The sequence below is a fragment of the Sus scrofa genome, chromosome 13 (assembly GCF_054392235.1).
Source record: "Sus scrofa isolate SSC_HxYL_T2T_F1_AM1 chromosome 13, Sscrofa_HxYL_maternal_Yorkshire_Landrace_v2.0, whole genome shotgun sequence".
NCBI lineage: Eukaryota > Metazoa > Chordata > Mammalia > Artiodactyla > Suidae > Sus > Sus scrofa.
In genome coordinates, this window is record NC_139395.1 from 31,401,779 (window position 1) to 31,425,294 (window position 23,516).

Sequence of the window (23,516 nt, forward strand, 5' to 3'; positions counted from 1 at the left end):
TTTTATAGAGTCACACTAATGAGAGTTGAGAAATAATCCAGGTGGAATTATGTCAACATGCAAAAATTCTAATAATGGAGTAAATAATATAAACATGTTATTTTACCATGATCTTCAAAAGGAAGGGAACAAATTTTTGCTCTTGACCACAATGGAGTAAGTAGGACTGAACTTGTCTGCCCACCATAAAAACTAGAAAACTGGAAAAAAGAGCCGAAATATCTTTCAAACATTGGGCCACAGGAAAAAGCAGGTCATGATTTTGGAGATAAGGAAACTAACAAAGGAAGCCTTAGAGCCACCACAACTTTCTGCCTAAACACACACTCCCAACCACAGCACAGAGGGAGAAATCTTTGCATATTGTGGCACTTAGACTAAGCTAAGGAAACAGAGCCCAGAGTTCAGGGAGGCTCAGGTAGATGGAATTTTGGAGCAGAATTAGGAAAGGAAGAAGCTATGCAAAGAAATTGCTCCAGATCTATGCGAAGGTCTTAGGTCTGTTGCTGAATCCTAAGCCACATGTGTATAGGGTGAAATCCTTAAGACTGGGCAAAAAAGACTGGAGGTGTGAGGTCTGGTGAGGTGGATGGGGGTGATGTTAGCGGGGGATGTTAGGGGATGTTGGGGGAGTCCTAAGTGACTTCCAGGCATCTAGTAGATGTCCAAGAAGGGTGAGGGTGGTGGTGAAGTATAACAGGACTAAAGAAGTCTAGAGGAGAGGCTACTTTATATCAGCTCTGTCCCATAGAACTTGCTGCAATTATGGAAATACCTCACATTTGTGTCATGCAATACAATACAGTAGCCACAAGGAACCTGTGACTTCTGAGTACTCAAACTGGCTAGTGTGACTGAAGAAATTAACATTTCATTATATTTAATATTAACTAACATTAAGTGAAATGTAACAGGTTAACCACAGCTTCAGACTCACCATAGCGACTTTAAAAGCTTAAAGACAGGAGTTCCCGTCGTGGCTCAGTGGTTAATGAATCTGACTAGGAACTATGAGGTTGCAGGTTCAATCCCTGGCCACACTCAGCAGGTTAAGGATCCAGCGTTGCCGTGAGCTGTGGTTTAGGTCACAGACATGGCTCAGATCTGGCATTGCTGTGGCTGTGGTGTAGGCCAGTGGCTACAGCTCTGATTAGACCCCTAGTCTGGGAACCTCCATATGCCACAGGTGCAGCTCTAAAAAGACAAAAAGACACACACACACACACACAAAAAAAAAAAAAAAAAAAAAAAAAAAGGCTTAAAAACAAACTTCAAAAGGATGGAGCTGATTCTAAAGTAGCTCAACTACCTTTGAGAATTAAGTCAAACACTCCTTATGGAAAGACATCAAAATATTAAATCACGGCTTCCTGATGTGACCAATAGCACATTGTGACAGTGACAGCATTTGAACTTTAAGGCTGGACCAAGAAGGCACTGGAGCTGCCACCTTAGTCCCTTGAAAATCTCTCAGAGAAGCCAGCTGCAAGGTTAGGAAAACTCTCGAACAGCCCTGAGAGGAGGCTGAGATAGAAAGTAACTGAGGCCTCCAATCAAAAGCCATCACAAGCTGGCCAGCCATGAGGGTGAGCTTGCTGGAAACACATCCTCCAGTGCCAGCTGTGTGGTCTCATGACTGCAGCACCAGCCACATCCAACTACAACCCAATGAAAATCTTGAGCCAGAACCAGCCATGTCTATCACTCCTGAACTCCTGGACTACAGAATCCACTAGAGGTATAAATACTACATACTGCTATTTTTAAGTCACTGTGTTTTGAGGGTTTTTTTTAAACACAGTAACTAACACAATTAGGAATTATTTAATGACAACAAATTTGACAACCTAAATCTAAAAATGCAAATTCCTTAAAAAATATGGAGTTCCTATTGTGGCTCAGTGGTAATGAATCTGACTAGTATCCATGAGGGTACAGGTTCGATCCCTGGCCTTGCTCAGTGGGTTAAGGATCTGCCATTGCTGGTGAGCTGTGGTGTAGGTGGCAGACGTAGCACAGATCTGGCATTGCTGTGGTTGGGGCTCCAATTCAACCCCTAGCCTGGGAACAACTATATGCTGCATGCGTGGCCCTAAAAGAAAAAAAAAAAAAATGGGATCACAACTGACACACAAAAAAAACTGGATACCTGAATAGCCTGCAATTTATTAAAGGAATTGAACTTATAATTATAATGTTCTCACAAAGAAATTCCAGACTCTGATGACTTACTACACTGGTGAATTCTCTCAAAGTTTTCAAAGAAAAGAGAAAATTATACCAATTCCACATACACTTGTTCATAAAAAGAGGAGGAAAAAACACTTCCAAACTCACTTTACAAGGCTGACATAACTCAGATACCCTACTCAGGAAAAACAGTAAAAGAAAAGAAAACCACAGACTAACATTCCTCATGAATATAAATTCAGATATTCTTAAGAAAATATTAATATATTGAATCAGTTTATAGACAGAATAATACATCATGAAAAAAGGGTACTTTTCTCGGAAAGCTAAGTTGGATTAACATACCAAAATCAATTAATAGGAGTTCACTTTTGGTGTATCAGGTTAAGGATTTATCATTGTCACTGCAGTGACTTGGGTCAAAAAAAAAAAATGATATGAGAGGTACTTATTAAAAATATGGTGCAGGTTCAACCCCTGGCTTGGGAACTTCCATATGCTGCAGGCATGGCCAAAAAATATTTTTAAAAGTTTTTAAAAAAAACAATTAATGGAAAATGTTCTGGAATGCAATTTGTTAGATTTTGATAATAGTTGTACCAACAAATGAATATACTATAAACCACTGAATTGTATACTTGAAAACAATGAACTTTAATGGTATATGAATTATATCTCAATAAAGCTATTATAAAGCTATTGTAAAAAGTTCAATTAATGGAAAAAGAAAGGAAACTCACATGACTAGCGTAAAAGATAAATAAGAATTATTTAGCAAAATCTGAGTTCCCGTTGTGGTGCAGCAGAAACGAGTCTGACTCATATCCATGACTGTGCAGATTTGATCCCTGGCCTCACTCAGTGGGTCAGGGATCCTGCATTGCTGTGGCTATGGCATTGGCCAGCAACTGTAACTCCAATTCAACACCTAACCTGGGAACTTCCATATGCCATGGGTGCAGTCCTAAAAAGCAATAAAAAAAAAAAAAAAGCAAAATTCATCTCCCATTCATGAAAAATCTCAGAAAACTACAAGCTCAACCTGATAAAGAAAATCTAAATAAAGAAACTACAGATAACATTGTAATTGACAGTAAAACACTGAATGTTTTCTTTCTAATTTTAAGAACAAGGCTAAGACATCTGCTCTTACCATGTCTATTCCTAATTGTACTAGAGATCATAATAAGGCCAGAAAAAATAAATAAAAGGAAGACGTAAGATTGCCTTTATTCAGAGACAATATGTGGTCTATATAGAAAGCCCCCAAAAATCTACAAAAAAAAAAAGCTACTACAAATATGAGTTCAGAAATTCTTCAAAATTAAAAGTTAATTCACAAAAAAACTTTTATATATATATTAGAAATAAACTAGAAATTTGAAATCGGAAAATAAATCCATTTCTAATAGTGGAGACATCCACTTTCAGCCAAGATGGAATAAGAGGAACCAGATTTGACCTTCTGCCTGAAAGTCTTACTTGAAATGGACGAACTATGAAATCAAAGTTTTCAAGATATTAGACATCAGATAAAGAAGGACAAGGATGCCTGAGAAAGGGAAAACAAAGGAGGTAAGCCATATGACGCCTTCATCTCAATGCCGAGAGAGAGTCTCCAGAACATAGGAAGGGACAGGGAACACAAGCAAAGCCTGGGGATGCCCTGAATTGAAGGGCTGGTGATAAGAGTCAGAAAACTGAGGCAGACAGACTCTGCAGGACCAAGATCTGGAGAGAAGAAAACTGCACAAGGAGAGAGCATGGGATTCTTCTAGAGGGCCCCTGTGGTCATATAGTACAGCACCAGCCAGTGTGTGCAGGTGAGGATACTCCCAGAACCTAGGAGAGAACCGCAGGGAGAAAAAGAGGGAACAGTTGCCCATCCTCACCCAGAACTAGGGATGAGCCAATCCCCGCTCACCAGAGTGGAAAACTTCATGACTTCCTGGGGCATCAGGTGAATGCCCAGTTGGGCCTGGCCCCAGCTGTGCCTTTTTTTTGTCTCCCTGCCAAACCAAACTTGAACTCAAGACTCTAATGAGTCAAACTGTTTCCAAATCATTTGATTGCCTCCCAGTACAAAGTTTAAGAATATTTATAAAGATGCAAAAATAGCCAGCTCTAACAAGGTAAATGTTATAGCAGCTGAAAGTTAAAAAAGAAAAAAAAAAATTACCAGGCATGCTGTTATGGAGTACTACACAGCTATGAAACAAAATGTAAGGTGAGGCAGATATCATGGAATTAATATAGAACATACTCAAGTAAAAAAAATGCAATGCTGCAAAAACTGTTGATAGTAGGTTTACCCTTTATATATAAAAAAAAGAATGTTAAGATAACATACAGTATCTGATCATTTGCCTAATAATGATTCTCCATTTTCCTTTGCTCCTGAAGAAGGAATTCAAGAAAAAGAAACTAGAAACTATAGATGTTGGTACAGGAAGGGGTTGGGAATAAAGAGATGAGGGAATGGAACAGGCATGGAAAAGGAAAAGGAACAGCAGTTCTTTTTTTTTTTCTTTTTCTTTTTTTTTTCTCTTTTAGGTCTGCACCTGCAGCATATGCAACTTCCCTGGCTAGGAGTCGAATCGGAGCTACAGCTGCCAGGTGACACCACAGCCACAGCAACACAGGATCCAAGCCACATCTGCACCATATACCACAGCTCATAGCAACGCCAGATCTTTAACCCACTGGGTTAGGCCAGGGGTTGAATCTTCATCCTCATGGATACTAGTCAGGCTCATTACCTCCGAGCCACAGTGGGAACTTTAAAGCCGCACTTCTTGACTGAAACTTTTGATATACATCTGACTTTCAGAACCATAGTAATGTTTCATACATCCTTCATATACTCTAAAATTAAACAAAGGATTAAAAGCAACCCAACACGAGGGTAACTCAAATTGGAACACAAACACTAGCAAAGGAATTTGTGTTACAAATAAATAATGACCACATGGAAGGGTTTGGGAGAAAAAGAACTATCCAAAGGCACTCTGGAAAACTGTACCTTGACTAGATACTATAAGGCTAATGCCAACAACTGTAAAAATTGAAACCTAGTTAGTAAAAGTTTTTATCTTTGTTTTTACTCAAGGGTGAATTCTAGCATTTCAGAAACTACTTTTTGTTTATACTAGACTTGAACAAAAAAGTGAGTAGATGATAGAAAATGAGAGCAAGAGTTTCTCAGTGTTAGAAAAAGAATTTTATAAATAAGGAAAAAGGGAAGTCTAAAATAAACCTCACAGTATCAGATTAGAGCAAGAGAGAGCAGTATGAACTCAAGAATTTTAATCTAATCCATACAGATATGTGCATAAGTGTAGATTAGAGAACATACTTGAAAAAAACTAGCTCGTCCTGCTTGGATGGTCAGAGCCGTGATGCCCCAGAAACAGTGAGACCACCTAACACCGAGATACTGTCTCTAAGCACTGGATTCCAACTCAAGGAACCAGAGTTCCTCAGAGAAATGATTAGTTCTAGAGCTGAGGCATCATAACTCTAAGAACCACAAACATCCTGTGGTGCCAAAAAGGAAGACAATGCTCAAAATATCAGGGGAGTCTTGGTAAAAGAACACAGGAACCCATTGATGGAACACTTCCTGGCCAACCTGGTAAAATGTTAGCAACAGAATTACAGCAACAAAATTGGACTTTAACCCAGGGATAAACATCCATAAGTCCATAATGATGTAAATAAATAATGGAATAATATACATGTGGAGTTCCCTGGTGGCCTAGTGGGTTAAGGATCTGGCAATATCATTGCAGCAGCTCAGGCTGCTGTTCTGGTGCTGGTTTGTTCCCTGGCCCAGGAACTTCTGCATGCTGCTGGGTGAGGCCAAAAATAATAAAAATAAATAATTATATACCTGAGAAAAGCTAGTTTTTCCTCACAGCAGTATTCAAATTAATAAATGTAGAAGGAAAGAAGGAAAGACATTTCGGTATGGAAATACCATAGAAAGAAAGGATATGAACAAGATCTTTAAATATTAGCAGCAAAAAACCCTAGTATAATTTACCTACAATAAAAGATCCTGTTTTATGTGTACAGTTCAATGTTTTTTGACACATATATACCCCTATGTAGCCATCACAAAAATAATGATTTGGAATATTTCTAATGCTATAAAGAAGTTCCTGGCTGCCCCTTGGCAGTTAACCTCTCCCATCCGTGGCCTAAGACATCTACTCTCTGCTTTCTTTCACCATAAGCTTTGCTTTTTTCTAAAATTTTATATCATATTACTCCAAAAGCTTTCTGACCTAAACCGTAAAGTTAGTCAATACACTTTAAAGAAAAAAATGCAACTACATCAAATCATAACATATATCTAGGCCTCAAGCTGGGCTTCACTTGGCACTAGATTCTCCCTGTATTAGTCAGGGTCTGGGGAGAAAAACAGAATTTATATCATGCTGTTCATTAGAGGGAATTCAATATTGGAAATATTAGATGCCACTAGCCCTAGGGCGGGAAGGACTACGGGAAAAGAGGCCATGGCTGAGCTGGACTGAAACTAAATCCAAGCTAGTGTTGCCTGGGGAGGGTCAGGACCAGGCAGGAAATGCTGCCCAGGCACAGAACTGGGGAAGATTCTCCCAGGCTGCAAGCTCCCCAGTGCCTCCTGGGGGCTGACCACATTTGGAAGCAGGCAGCAATAAGCCTAGAAAGGCAGCTGTGCAGGCACAGCCCCTGCTGGGCTGGAGAAGCCCTGGGAAGGCCAGGCTGGACCTCAGGGCAAACAGGCGAATGACCAGCCACTACCTGTGTGGGATGCTTCTTTGCCTTCAACTGTGGGAGACTGAAGGGAAAATGGGCTGCCGTGGAGGGTCTGAGGTTCTAGATATTGTATCTTGATCTTCCTGAGCAAAGTTAATGGGGACAATCATCTGGTTTCAAAACACCTCCTGGGGGTGTTGCGTTAAAATAATGAAAATCCGCCAAGAACTTATCACAAAATCGGTTCCAGGTGAACATGGAGTGATTTCTGGGCTTTGAATCTTACCTTGATGGGTCATTCCATTTTGAGCAGAAAATGAAGTCAATCCTAAAGTGAAAAGAGAGCAAATATTTTAACATCGGAGCATTCCTCTTTGTAAAATTAAATGGAGCAGAGAGATGGATAGAACCCCAGCTAAAGCATTCATCTTTTAGAAATGCTGAAGTGTCACTAAGCAAATAATGATCCAGAAAAAGCAAAGATTCATTTTCCTGCCATTTCGGGGTGTGATGCTAATTCCTTCAATTCAGCATATTTGTGTGCTGCCTCACCCTCTTTCTTGCATTCTCTTAATTCTTCCGCCCTTGCAGGATGCCATCCTTTCACACCTGTTGTTCTTTTTTTTTTAATAAAGTCAGAGCCAACACTGGCTGCCCTCTGCATGGAGTAATCATGTTAGCAGTTGTTATTGATTTCGTTGCTAAGGTCTGAGAATCTGCGGATGCTAAACTGTGGGGGTGGAAGGAAGGGGGAGGGAGAAGCACGTTCTTATAATTTTCCCATAAACCAGATGTTTTCTTTAACTCTTACATCTTTAAAATATTTTCTCTTGAGAAAACAAAACAAAAAAAAAAGGATTAGAACAAGTTTGGGATGCCAATTCCTGTTTTCTCAGCATGTCAGGAGCACATGCCCAGATGACTGAATGGAGAATTCAGCCTGTGGGCACTGGTGGACCTGCTACCCATCTGACAAGTGGCACAAAGAGTTTAAGAAAATCTTCTTTCTTACTTCCTTCTTTTTCCCTGCTTTTCCTTCTTTTTCTTCCTTTCTTCCCTTCCTCCCTTCCTTCCTCCTTCTCCCCTTTCTTCTTTCCCTCTTTCTTTCCTTTCCTTTCTGTTCCTTCCTTCCTTTCTTTCTTTTCACAGTGTTCAGCAGCTTTAATCTCTGGGAATCTCAGTTCCCAGACTAGGGATTAAACCCAGGCTGCAGTGGTGAAAGTGCTGAATCCTAACCTCCAGACCACCAAGGAACTCCCTTAAAGCCTGTTTCTTTAGTAAACTATATTCCTCCCACTTTCCAGTGATTCTGTCCCAATGACCATTGCTATAATAACAAGCCATGCCAAACTAAGTGAGATAAAACAACAACAATTTTCTTATTTCACAGATTTGGGAGTCAAGAATTTGACTAAGATTCAGCTGGGGCTTGTCACCTGTGCTCAGCTGCGATGGTCACTATGTGCTCACACACAATCTCTCCAGAGTGGCTGTTTCAGAGTGGTCGGATTTCCATAGCAGTTGGTGTCTCCCAGAATGAGTGCCCCCAGAGAACCAGGAGAATTCTGGGTGGCCTTTTATGGCCTTGCTTCAGATATTCTATAATCTCATTTCCACCATTGCAGTGGTTCTCAAACCAGTCTACCTCCACAGAACATTTAGCAATGTCTCCATATATTTTTGATTGGCACACCTGGGGCTGGGTGGCTATTGGCACCAGTGGCTCAAGCCGAGGGAAGCAATGGACAGGACCATGCCCCACAGCAAAGATGGCCCAGAACATCAACTGCGCTGAGGTTAAGAGACCCAACAAGAGCTGCCGGATTTAAGGAGAGGGAACTTAGATCCTAATTCCTAATGAGAGATTGTGGACATTTTTAAGAATGACCACAAAGTTGTTGTTCATTTACATGTTTTCTTAATCAAATACAATTCTCCCAGAAATTCAATTCATAGGAGGTAAATTTTATAATTGAGAGAGAAAACAAAAGTTGTAATGGTTGCAAAACCACGTAAGTGTAAATTCCTAGGCTGAGTCACAAGATCAACCAGGCCAGCCAGGTCACAGGTATCCAATGCACCATTTTATGTCCCCAAGCCATTCTGTGCCTTTGATTCTGATGTTCCTACTTCTTTTTCACTCATTCCAATATTGCTTAGCTTTGATGAATGTTATTTTTATTTATTTATTTATTTATTTTGTCTTTTTGCCTTTTCTAGGGCCGCTCCCTCGGCATATGGAGATTCCCAGACTAGGGGTCTAATCGGAGCCATAGCCACCGGCCTACGCCAGAGCCACAGCAACGCGGGATCGGAACCGTGTCTGCAGCCTACACCACAGCTCACGGCAACGCTGGATCCTTAACCCACTGAGCAAGGCCAGGGATCGAACCCTCAACCTCATGGTTTCTAGTTGAATTCACTACTGAGTCATGAGGGGAACTCCAGAACGCTATTTTTAGATGTTAGTGAAGTTACATGTAAACACTTTTCAAAGGGATCTGCCTGCAGCCTAGAGCACATGGTAAGCTCTAAAGGAGGACCAGAGCACCCAGGGAGACAAGGGGCAGCTCTGTGCCCAAAGGAGGACTTTGGGAACTGCAAGCCCAGGAGCTGCGGACACTTTTCTCAGTCCCTTACACTCCTTTCCGTGCTTACTTTCCTTCAGAGTCTTTGATCTGAGCCCTTGGCTCTAACCCATGCCTCACAGCTCATTCCTACCCTTGTTATTTTTATCCTCCTTACTTCTGATCTCCTCTTTGCTCCTACCTTTGTTCTCACTTCAAGCTTTTAGCTTGAAATATTATCAAGACATCATAACAATAGGTTTATCTTATAATCACTATCAAATTTATGACTCTCGGTTCCAGAGCACAAGGCCTCAATCACCTTAGGGTTCTCATTATTTGACCCATAGGACTCCTGTTCCTAAAACTGCCCTCACCAAGGGTAGAGACCTAACATGAATCATGCAAACCCCAAAGTGGAAATTTACTTGGAAACAGTATAGTGCACTAGTTAAGTCTGTAGACTCTCAAGTTAGACATGCATGGAGTTAAATATCGGCTCCATGAACTACCAGTTATGGGACATTTACAAATTTAGTTACAATCCTTTAGATTTCATTTCCTCATAAAATGTTGATATGGATAGTATATAACTCCTGAGTTTTTCAGAACTAAATAAGATAAAGAGAGAAGGTGATCAGTCTACAGAAAAGTAGGGATCATTATTAACAGTACTGTTGTCATTATTGGTAGAACTATAAGAAAGTGCTTTTAAAATTATTTTATGTCTTTTTCATAATTCCATAGTGGTGATCACATGCCATCTACAAGGCCACATTCAGTAGAAAGAAGTTGCTTGATTTGATCTGCATACAGTGTTTGTGAGGTCATTTCAAACTGAAAAATAATCTGGATGCTGACACAAATCATAATCATTAAAGATTTTATGTCAAGTGGAAACTATGCCGTGATTTAACAACTGTCTTTTTTGTAGGCATTTCACAAATATTTCATTGAAACTACAAATGACGAAATCATCACTTAAAAGTTCAAACTGCTGGAAGTTGGAAGTTGTCCACCTTCACAACTACACACTTTTCCCTACACCAGGGAGTCTCAAGCTTTGGTTTGTGTCAGGATAACCCGATCGCCAGAATCTGCCCCCTCTAGATGTGTCATGAGACAAGAGTTTATATTTTTAACAAGTACTTCCCAGGACATTCTTTTTTTTTTTTTTCTTTATTTATTTATTTATTTATTTATTTATTTTTTGGCCATGCTTGCAGCACATGGAAGTGCCAGGAAATGAACCCACACCACAACAGCAACCCAAGCCACAGTGGTGGCAGTGCCAGATCCTTTATCTCATTGTGCTGGGATAGGGATCAAACCCACACCTCTGCAGCAACTGAGCTACTGCAGTCAGATTCTTAATCCACTGTACCACAGTGGGAACTCTGGATCACGGTTTTTTTAATTGAGATATAATTGCCATGTAAAATTAGTTTCAGGTATAAAACATAATGATTCCATAGTTCTATATATTGTGAAATCATCACCACAACAAATCTAATTACTATACCTCAGCATCCGTAGTTACAGAATTTTTTATTGTGGTGAGAACTTTTAAGACCTACTCCCTTAGCAACTTTCAAATACACACTGCAGTTTTATCAACTAAAGTTACCATGCTGTGCATTACATCCAATGACTTATTTATTTCATAACTTGAAGCTCGTGCCAGTTTTCAACCTCCTTCACCTGTTTTGTCCACTCCCTATCCCTCACCTCTGGTAACCACCAATCTGTTCTCTGTAACTATGCAATGTTTTCTTTTTTCTTTCCTTTTTTTTTTTTTCTTTTGCTTTTTTAGTGACCCACCCTTGGCATATGGAAGTTCCCAGGCTAGGGATTTAATCTGAGCTACAGCTGCCAGCTTATGCCAAAGCTACAGCAAAACAAGATCTGAGCTGCATCTGTGACTAACACTGTAGCTCTCAGCAATGCCAGATCTTTAACCCACTGAGAAAGGCCAGGGATCAAACGTGCATCCTCACAGATACTAGTTGGATTTGTTTCCACTCTGCAGAGGAACACCCTGTGCATTTTTTTTTTCTTTGGACTTGAAATCTTGCATTTTTAATAATCCAAGCAAAATGTAATAAAGTCAATTATCGTTAAGATATAATAGAGTCCCTCACATTTGCTTATTGTTACACAGTGCTGGGCACAGAGAAGGCACCCACTGTAAACTTTGGAGTCATTTTGTGAAAAGCTTAATTTCTAACAGGAATCTTCAGCAACATCAGTGGCAATGATCTATCACATAATTTTTTTATGATTTTTATTTTTTACATTATAGTTTATTTACAGTATTTTGTCAATTTCTACCATACAGGAAAGTGACCCAGTCATATATATATATATATGTATACATATATATGTGTATATATATGTGTGTATATATATATGTGTATATATATGTGTGTGTATATATGTGGGTATATACGTGTGTGTATATATATGTATATACATATGTGTGTATATATATGTGTGTGTGTATGTATATACACACACATACATACACACACACATACATATATATTCTTTTCCTCACAATATCCTCCATAAGGTTCCATCACAAGTGACTGGATATAGTTGCCTGTGCCATACACTCATTGCTTATCCACTCATTGTTTATCCACTCCAAATTCAATACTTTTCATATTAACCTATGCATTTTTTAAAAATCAAGTTTTGGTCATCAAGTTTCACAACTGAATTATCTTATTAACTAGTGAAGTCTATTTTGTTCTTGTCCACACAGATAAACAAAACAGTTGAACTATGGTAGAGAGAGGTATTTTGTTGCTTCCTGGACTTAGTTATTAAACATGCCATTTTTTATTCAAACAATGTGTTGCTACAACCCTCTTGGATTTGCTTCACATCAAAGTCATGGGTCAGAAGCACAGACCCCATCATGAACCAGGCCTGAATCTTTCCCAATAACTGCCATTTCTCGCTGTTCTCTCACATTCTAATTGCATGTCTCAAACTCCAAACCCAAAAGGAGGTTATTATCCAGGACCTAGCATCATTTTCCACGTGATTGGCTTCTCTGTGTAAGAACCTGAAAAAAAAAAATATGTCTATACAAATTCAGAGAAAAGCTTTGTGCTTGGGCAGCAAATAAGTCCAAGGAGAAAAACTGAGCAAATGTAACTCTGTGTCCACATCCATATTTCAATAATTAATTAACTTGTTAGATACTTTTTCTAGGATGCTGCATTCCCTGGAGGCCACCAGATTTATAGCCAGTACCTGGATCAGATCAGTGACCTCAAGGTTCCTCTGAAGTTTTATTGAATAGTAGGAGCTAGTAGAAGCCTAGTCTTAGATGAAGCAGAGATGAATTCAGGAAAGAAATAATTGTATTTTTCTTCTTTGGTGCCTCAGTCAAAAGATGCTTTAAAATATGAAAAAGAGCAGATAGAAGAAACAGGAAAATTGTGGGGAGATGTGCTTACCCTGGGAGACCCTAGGGCAGTCAAGTTTCCTGGAAAATGTTCCTAACAGCTATGCCCATATATAGTAAAAACAGATTGGAACAGAAAGAAACAGACCCATCTCATTTAGCCCTGGGGACTTGTTCAGGGCTGACTGAGTGAAGACTATGAGAGCCATTATGATGTAATCCTTATATAGACACATTCCTACGTGCTGAATCTATTACAAATGTAATTAGGTGCCTGTTGGTTGGCATCTTATCATCTGGGCATTACTTGGTATTATTCAAGTGGTAGGCACAGCCAGGCCTGGGGCTAACCCACATTCTCCTGATATTTACCTGTCAGAATGTAGCAGTAGTTAAATTTTAATACCTAGCAAGCGCTTTAGTCACTGGAATATAATCATGAGGTTTTGGGGTTGTTTTATTTTTTGTTTTTTGTCTGTTGGAAAGCAATCATTTGCTATAAATACAAGACTATCCTAAGGAACAGGACAGGATATAAAGACCATCTTAGGTAAGTAAAGCAAATGATTTAGCCAGCATGGCAGACTGAAGAATGGCCCCCCAAAGATGTCATGCTCTAGTCTCCAAAACCTATGAATTTCTATTACCCTATGTGGAAAATGGATCTTGCCTATGAAATTAAGTTAAAGATGGTAAAATATGAGATTACCCTGTATAGTTTAGGTGACCTAATATAATCACATGGGTCCTTATAAGACAGAGTCCAGAGGAATAAGGTCGGAGAGAGGAGATGTAATGCCCAAAGTAGAGGTTAGGATGATGAAGGAAAGGGCCCCAAGCTAAGGAATATAATATCCTATATATATATAGGATATAGATATAGGATATAGCTTCCTCTAGAAGCTGGAAAAGGCAAGGAAAGAGATGCTTCCCAGGAGAAGGAATGCACTCCTGCTAACACCTTGATTTTAGGGCCAGAAGACCTGTTTTGAACTTCTTACCTGCCAAACTATTAGATAATAAATTATGTAGTTTTAAGCTGTCACGTTTGTGGCAATTTGTTACCACAGCAACATGAAACTAATACAGCCAATGTTCTTTAAATTGAGAAGCACACAGCGCAGTGCCTTATTGTCCATAAGACAGATGCTATTCTGGTTAACAAGTCTTAGAAGGAATCATCATTCTGCAAGTGATGTTAACTCAGATATACCTATAGGGAGAAATGAGGTGAACACAGCACCAAGGAAGTAAATAGAGGAAAAGTTCTTAGCATACAACAACACAAAAGACAAGATGGGGCCAAGAAGAGCAAAGGTAGAGAAAAGTATCTTACAAGCATTACTGGATAGAAGTTCCCAAACTGAACCAGTATAAAAATGTGAGGCACAGAGAAAACATGCCTGCTATCTTAATGGCAAATGGAACTCGCACCCAGCAAGTCTGGCTTCAGAGCTTTGCTCTATAGTCTCCCGTGTAGCTGTGACATGACATGAAATTGTTTGAAAGGGCAAGTTCTTCCAACATGCCAAAGTCTAAAGAATTGTGTTGGAGACCATTGATCCCACCAGGGTGCTTTAGCCAAAGATGTTAAAGAAGGACAGGAGACATGAGAAAGACAAGGCAAGAACAGGAGTGATGTGGACCCAAGAAATGCCATCAGTCCTTCAGAGACAGCAGGCAGTCTGCTGAGAGAGGTCAGGTGAGTCAGATGGCAGAGATCAAGACAGTGGAGAGGGTCCGGTTAGGAGAGTGGGATGCCCAGAAGGATCAGGAACACGGTAGAGGGAAAGGAAGCTTGAAGCTCAGGCTCACCTCTGCCTCCAACAAGATTATCTAGGTAGCCCCTGTGATTGGTCCAGCGGGGGTCTCCATAACTCTAGCATCTGGGAAATCTCTTAGAGGGGACCTTAAGAATACAGGAAACTCAACAGATAGGAAACTCAACAGATAGGCATTCAACTGTACACTGAAAACAATGTCCAAGAATATTTATAGAAACACTATTTATAATAGCTCTATACTGGAAACTACCCAAATGTCCTCTAACAGTAGGACACAAATAAATTGTGGCATTTTTACACAATGAAATACAATTCAACAATGTGAACAGAAGGCTTGTAACCACACTTGAAAATATGGTTGAATCTAACAATGATATGTAAGGGAAACTAGATACAAAATGCACATATTTTATGTTTCCATATGTGAAGTTTAAAGACAAGCATAAGCAATCAAAGGTGTTACAAGTTATGACAGGCATGAGCCTGCCCCCAGGGGTGGATGGGTGGTGTCTGGAGGGGAACACAGAGGTATCAGGGCTTCTGGAGTACACGTAACCTGGTTTTTAATCCAGGTACTGGTTACATGAGTGTGTTCAAGAGTTCTATACTTATTTGTGCACTTTTCTGAGTAATGATATACTTTAATAAAAATATGAAAAAAAGTAGAAATATAGATGGATCTTTGGGGTTATAGGAGCTGTTTAAGAGTTACATTTGAATCCAAACTGAGAAGTCATCAAACTGTGCTCAGCAGCCTTAATTGGCTGCTGCAGAGAAATTTGATAGCTTGTTGAAAAGAATCAGTGCCTGGTGTGATTATCAGCTCAGCTTTTTTTTTTTTTTAATTAATTTTATTGGAGTACAGGTGACTTACAATGTTGTGTTAGTTGCAGGTATACAGCAAAGTGAATCAGTTATACAGGTACATATACCCATTCCTTTTCAGATGCTTCTCCCATACAGCTCAGCTTTAGTTAGCAATGCTTAGCACTCATGTGCTCACTCATGGTGTCAGAGATAAATCCCTGTGGCATTGCTATGACTAATTATTAGCCGCAGATCTACTGACAGATTACTCTTATCACACAGATTACTTATTTGTTCTAATGCATGTTCATTCATATCTCTGGATGGCTCCAAACCACACACCTGCTACATATGACTCCATGTCCATTGTAAAAGAGATAGTAGTTTCACAGTTCTGAGAAATTAACTAGTATCTGTGTTTAACTGTCCAGTTGCTTCAATAAACTTCCTATCATCTAAATACACATCTGGGGAAGTCCCATCATGGTTCCGTGGTTAAGGAACCCAACTAGTATCCATGAGGAGGTGGGTTTGATCCCTGGCCTCGCTCAGTGGGTTAAGGATGCGGCCATTGCCATGAGCTGGGGTGTAGGTCACAGACACAGCTCAGATCTGGTGTTGCTGTGGCTAAGGCATAGTCTGGCAGCTGCAGCTCCAATTGGACCCCTAGCCTGGGAACCTCCATATGCTGTTGTTGTGGCCCTAAAAAGACAATAAATAAATAATAAATAAATAAATAAATACACATCTGTTTCCTCTACTTTTTTGAACACTCACTAGTGCCTATTGATGAACAATGAATTTTGATTTGCATTCAAGATCACCTTGTCTAAGAAAGTTTCCTTTACCAAGATGTCACCAGGGTAATCAAGTAAACATTCTTTTTTTTTTTCATTTTTAAAAAACTTGTATTAAAGTGTAGTTGATTTACAATGTTGTACCAATTTCTGCTGTACATCAAAGTGACCCAGATAGATAGATAGATAGATAGATAGATATCACACAAACATTTTTCTTTTAATAATGAAGCATAGAAGCACAAAATCAACTAGGCAGGATGAATGAAACACAGCAATGATGCTGGGTGTGTCTAAGCCAATATTGTTATAGCCAGTTGTAAGTTTTGCAGCTTTAGATTTAAAAACAAGTCAGTAATCTGTCTAATTTTTAAGTATTATCAACAAACTTTAAGAATTTAATTTGGTATAAGCCAAGCAAACCATACCTACAGTTAGGTCTCTGCTCAGGCATTGCTAATGTGAAATTTTCACAAGTATGATTCCATTAACTCCTCATAATTGCCTTATGATCAAGGACGGAATGGAAATGCAAAAAGAAATAGCATAAATGAGTACATTACTTTTTTATTTCAAACATTTAGATTTTCAAGAGGAAAAAAATAGTTATAAGCATAAAATAAATAGTAAAATTGGGGGTGGGGGAGATAGATTGTATGAGAATAAGACTCTAGACAAACTGCTCACCCAAAAAAAAATAAAATAAAAACCTCAGTGAAGTGGAGGAAGGGACCGAACAAGTGACCAAGGGATGGAGAAGCAGTGTAGACTCTGAGATGTGGATTGGACTAAAATGTCCCCCTCCTCTGAGATAAGATGAGGGTACAGAGACGTAAAAGGAATCTTAGATAATGCTGGAGTTTCCAGTGCAGGGGAAACCCCAGGGAAATAGAAAGATGTCCAAATAGAAATGACTGTGTGGTCAGTTCAGGCAGATGGCATTTAGACAGCCTTATGGTGGCCACTGCCCAGTACGGCACAGACTCAGTAAGGTATGCATCTGAGAGGATCATGGAAATGACCAACAAAGGGCCACAGGCATCAAACCAACTTTTCCAATCACAGTGTGACCCAGATTTGGAGAATGACTCCAAATCTCAGGAGTTTCCTGAGGTAAGTGGACCCAAAAGAACCTGGCAGTTGGGGTGGAGCCTGGTTGTTGGGGACAACTCAGGAAGGAACTGATCAGAACCAAAAGGGACAGGAACGAGAACACCTCAGTGGGTCCAGCTTGATGGCCCAGGCTGCCTGCTTCCCCTGGGGCCCTGACATGACCATAAAGCCCCTTAAAACTTAGACCAAAGTCCAAGAAATGGGCAAAGGGAAGGGATCCAGACTGACTGCTCTAAAGTATTCACCAGCTGGCCAGATGGAGGGCTTACTGTGGAAACTGTATTCTCTAGGGAACACTGAAGTTTCTTGCATACCTGAGTTTGTGAAATGAAATTTTTACACCCTATACACTATATCTCCTAACTGGGAAAAAAACAAAAAAACAAAAAAGCTTGTCAAAGATGTGGCAATGGGCTCCATTGGAACATACTGATTAGTTGTTATGAACTCTGGCAAATGATTGAAACACTCTTTGTCTCAGTCTCCAAATCTATAGATGGGAATGGAGCTTTATTGCAGCTTGCTTAATTATGAAATAAAATAATGTGTTTTCTGGTGCCTTGTATCTAAGTAGTATTCAGTGTACTATAAAGCTACAGTAGTCAAAACAGTGTGGTATTGGCACAAAAACAAGCATATGGATCAATGGAACAGAATAGACAGCCCAGAAATAAACCCACACACCCATGGTTAATTAATCTCGACAACAGAGGCAAGAATATAAAATGTGAAAAAGTCTCTTCACTAAGTGGTCCTGGGAAAGTTGGACAGCTGTATGTAAATCATTGAAGTTAGAACACACCCTCACACCAAGCACAAAAATAAACTCAAAATGGCTTAAAGACTTAAACATAAGACATGACAACAGCAAACTCCTAGGGAAAAAAAAAAAAACATAGGCAAACATTCTCTGACATCAACCTTACAAATGTTTTCTCAGGTCAGTTTCCCAAGGCAATAGAAATAAAAACAAAAATAAACAAATGGGACCTAATCAAACTTACAAGCTTTTGCACGGAAAAGGAAATCATTAAAAAAAAAAAAAATGAAAAGACCACCTACAGAATGTGAGAAAATAGTTTGAAAATGATGCAACCAACAAGGGCTTAATCTCCAAAATATATAAACAACTCATACAACTCAACAGCAACAAAAAATACAACCCAATTGAAAAATGGAATTCCTAAAAAAAAAAAAAGAAAAATGGAATTCCTGCCGTGACTCAGTGGTTAATGAATCCAACTAGGAACCACGAGGTTGCAAGTTCGATACCTGGCCTCGCTCAGTGGGTTAAGGATCCGGTGTTGCCGTGAGCTGTGGTGTAGGTCACAGATGCAACTCAGATCCCGTGCTGCTGTAGCTCTGGCATAGGCTGGCAGCTACAACTCTGATTGGACCCCTAGCCTGGGAACCTCCATATGCCATGGGTGTGGCCCTAGAAAAGACAAAAAGACAAAAAAAAAAAAAAGAAAGAAAAGAAAAAGACAAATGGGCAGAAGATCTAAATAGACATTTCTCTAAAGAAGACATATGGATGGACAGTAGGCACATGAAAAAATGCTAAACATCACTAATTATTAGAGAAATGAAAATCAAAACTATAATGAAGTGCCACCTTACACCGATCAGAATAGCCATCATTAATAAGTCTACAAAAAACAAACACTGGAGAAGGTGTACGTGGAGAAAAAGCAACCCTCCTACGCTATTGATGGGAATGTAAGCTGGTACAACCACTATGAAAAACAGTATGGGGTTTCCTCAGAAAACTAAAAATAGAATTACCATACCATCTGGCAATCCCATTCCCAGGAATATAGCTAAACAAAACTGTAATTCAAAAAGATACATGCACACTTATGTTCATAGTGGCATTAGTCACAATAGCCAAGACTCAGAAGCAACCAGAATATCCATCCACATATAAATGGATTAATTACGAAGATGTGGTACATATATAGAATAGAACACTACTCAGCCACAGAATGTCAGAATAGTATCATTAATAGGTCTACACATAAATGCTGGAGAAGGTGTGAAAAAAAAGGGGAATCATCCTACACCGTTGGTGGGGATGTAAATTAGTGTAGCCGCTATGGAAAATAGTATGGAGATTCCTCAGAAAACTCAATTTAGAACTACCATATGATCCAGCAATCCCACTTCTGGACATATATCTGGACAAAACTTTCATTCAAAAATATACACGCACCCCTATGTTCATTGCAGCATTATTCACAACAGCCAAGACATAGAAACAAGCTAAATGTCCATAAACAGATGAATGGATTAAAAAGATGTGGCACATATACACAATGAAATACTACTCAGCCATAAAAAATTACAAAATAATGCCATTTACAGCAACATGGGTGGAACTAGAGATTCTCATATTAAATGAAGTAAGTCAGAAAGAGAAAGACAAACACCATATTGTTATCAATTATATGCAGAATCTAATATATGGCAAAAAAGAACCTATCTACAGAAAAGAAACTAATTCACGGACTTGGAGAAAGACTTGTGGTTGCTGAGGGGGAAGCGGAGACAGTGGTATGGACCGGGAGTTTGGGGTTAATAGATGCAAACTATTGCATTTGGAGTGGACAAGCAATGAGATCCTGCTGTACAGCACAGGGAAATACATCCAACCACTTGTGATGGCACACGATGGAGGACAATGTGAGAAGAATGTGTATATATTTGTATAACTGGGTCACTTTGCTGTACAGCAGAAATTGACAGAACATTGTAAATAAACTATAATAAATTTTTTTATAAAAGAATGAAATAATGCCATTGCAGCAATGTGGATGCAACTAGAGACTCTCATACTAAGTGAAGTAAAAAAAAAAGACAAATACCATATAATATCACTTACATGTGGAATCTAAAATATGGCACAAAAGTCCCTCTCTACAGAACAGAAACAGACTCGCAGACATGGAGAACAGACTTGTGGTTGCCAAGGGAAAAGGGTTAATGAGCAGGATGGATAGGGAGTTTGAGGTTAGTAGATGCACTATTACATTCAGAATGGATAAACAGGAGTTCCCATCATGGCTCAGTGGAAATGAATCTGACTAACATCCATGAGGATGCAGGTTCGATCCCTGGCCTCACTCAGTGAGTTAAGGATCAGGTGTTGACGTGAGCTATAGTGTACGTCACAGACACGGCTCGGATCCCGAGTTGCTATGGCTGTGGTGTAGACCAGCAGCTACAACTCTGACTCAACTCCTAGCCTGGGAACCTCCATATGCCACAGGTGTGGCCCTAAAAGACAAAAAAAAAAAAAATGGATAAACAAGACCTTACTGTATAGCATAGGAAATTATATCCAATCTCCTGGGATAGACCATGGTGGAAAAGAAAATTTTATTTTATTTTATTTTATTTTTTTACATTTTTTTCTACTGTACAGCATGGTGACCCAGTTACACATACATGTACACATTCTGTTTTCTCACATTATCATGCTCCATCATAAGTGACTAGACATAGTTCCCAGCAGGATCTCATTGCTAATCCATTCCACAGGCAATAGTCTGAAAAGAAAATTTTAAAATAAGGTAGGAATTCCTGCTGTGGTGTGGTGGGTTAACAATCCAGCTTCTCTCTGTGAAGGCATCTATTTGATCCCCAGCCCCCTAGTCATAGTGTGGGTTAAGGATCCAGCACTGCTGCAGCTAAGGCATAGGTCAAAGCTCCAGCTCAGATTTGACTCCTGGCCTGGTAACTTTCATTGCCATGGGGGTGGCCAAAAAAGAAAAAGAAAAAAGAAGATATATTATACACACACACACACACACATTATATATATAATATGTACATATAATGTATATACGTAGTGTATTTGTGTGTGTATATATACACATATAACTGAGTCACTTTGCTGTACAGTAGAAATTGACATAACATTGTAAATTAACTATAATTTTAAACATAAATACATAAATAAAAACTAATTAAAATTTGGTATTTATCATTTTGTTACCTAATTTAACTCCAGAGAGAAAACATGGGGAAAGTGGCTAGAGAAATTAAAAAGAAGGAGCTAGGGGAAGAATTTTTTTTTTAGAAGATTATTAATGCCATTATTGCTAATTATGAGGCTGGGTTATGCAGCTCCCAGACAATGGCCTCAAACAGCAAAATTTGCAGTTTTAACACTCACAGCAGTTAGCAAGGCCAGGCCTGTTCTTTAGCCATGACTTAAGTTCTTGCCAGCTTTTTTCATCTCTTTTTGCAGCACCTCAGCCATCAGGCAAGACCATGCCCTGTGATGGCCTCCAAAGGATCCCCACTGTACTTGTTATTCATCTAGAGGGAGGAAGAGGAGTTTCCACCTTGGCACAGTGGAAAAGAATCCAACTAGTAATCATGAGGTTTCGGGTTCGATCCCTGGCCTCGCTCAGTGGGTTAAGGATCCGGCATTGCCATGAACTGTGGTGTAGGTCACAGACACAGCTCGGATCTGGCATTGCTGTGGCTGTGGCATAGGCTGGCAGCTGTAGCTCCGATTAGACCCCTAGCCTGAGAAATTCCACATGCAACTAGTGCGGCCCTAACAAGCAAAAAAATAATAAAATAAAATAAAGTAAAATAAAATAAAATAAAATAATAAAATAAGGAAGAAAACCTCCCAGGTCTTCCCTGTGATAACAGGTATTTCCTACAACACACCACCACCAATTAACCCCCATATAAACAAGAACTGTTTTTGTATGTTCCCTCTTTTAGATCTTCTGAGATTCTGAACAGAAAGAAGTAAGGGAAGTTAGCCTGATTTTGTTTCCTTCTACTCACCCATGGCCTTTCTGATTCAATAATGTGCCTGTAATTAAACATCATGCAATTTCCTCCTACCCTGTGTTCAAAATCTTACCATTAGGGCTTTATTCTTCTAAGTCTGATATGGTATTACAATGTCAAGAATTCCCTCTGGAAATGTGATGGAAAAACTATTTGTCCTTCCCTGCCTCACATCTAATGGGAATTTGTGACTGGCAGCATAGAAGACTGTTCTGGAACTGCTCAGCACAGCAGCCTCGGGCCGCATCTGAGGGCTTTGCCTTTTTCATCTATAAAAAGAAATGTGAAGGTAAGTCATCTCTGGTTACGTGGAACATACATCATACATTTTCTGAAATGGACTCAATTTCAAACATGCTTTCCCTTTGTTCTCATCAGTAGATTCATCCCTTTTAGACCCAGAGTTCAAAAAAGAATCTCAATTTACTTTAAAGATTATAGCTGATCAAAGTTTCTCTGTTAGAGAACAGAAAATAAAATGCCTTGGGAGAAAGAAATACAGTGAGGCTGGGAGAAGGTTGGAAGGCAGAACATTTCAGAAGGCAAGAAGCGACTTCTGAAACGGAACCTGGGAACAGACCAGCGGCAACTTCAATGTCCCCACAATTTTACTCAGACTTTGTTGGAGACATGAACTTGTTGACTTGAAGTCTGGGGCAATGGGTCCTTTCTGCAGAGGAAAATGATTAAAAACTGAATGTTTGGGGGAGTTCTCTTATGGTGCAGCAGATTAAGGATCCAGTGTTGTCACTGCTGTGGCTTGGGTCGAAGATAAGGTGCAGCTTTGATCCCTGGCCTGGGAACTTCCACATGCCATGGGCACAGTCAAAAGGGAAAAAAAAAAAAAAAAAAGCTAAAATTTTGGAGACATGTTTTTTTGTTTTTTTTTGTTTTTTTTTTTTTTGTCTTTTTGCCATTTCTTGGGCCGCTCCTGCGGCATATGGAGGTTCCCGGGCGAGGGGTCGAATCGGAGCTGTAGCTGCCAGCCTATGCCAGAGCCACAGCAACGCAGGATCCGAGCCGCGTCTGTGACCTACACCACAGCTCACAGCAACGCCAGAACCTTGACCCACTGAGCAAGGGCAGGGATCGAACCCGCAACCTCATGGTTCCTAGTCAGATTCGTTAAGCACTGCGCCACGACGGGAACTCCGGGGACATGTTTTAAATACATGGAACTCTACTCAATATTCTGTGATAATCTATAAGGGAAAATCATCTAAAAAAGAATGGATGTTTGTATAACTGAATCACTTTGTCGTACACCAGAAATTATCAT

General features: G+C 39.6%; 1 protein-coding gene across 9 annotated transcripts in view; it reads right to left on the bottom strand.

Annotated features, from left to right (window-relative positions):
* The window catches only part of LOC110256378 (uncharacterized), a 411,636-nt gene that overhangs the window by 268,746 nt on the left and 119,374 nt on the right, over window positions 1–23,516 (bottom strand). For all 9 annotated transcript variants that reach the window (XR_014822564.1, XR_014822566.1, XR_014822563.1 and 6 more), the window contains one exon: window positions 7,223–7,264. The gene's annotated coding sequence lies outside the window, so the exon portion shown is untranslated. The remainder of the gene's footprint in view (window positions 1–7,222; window positions 7,265–23,516) is intronic.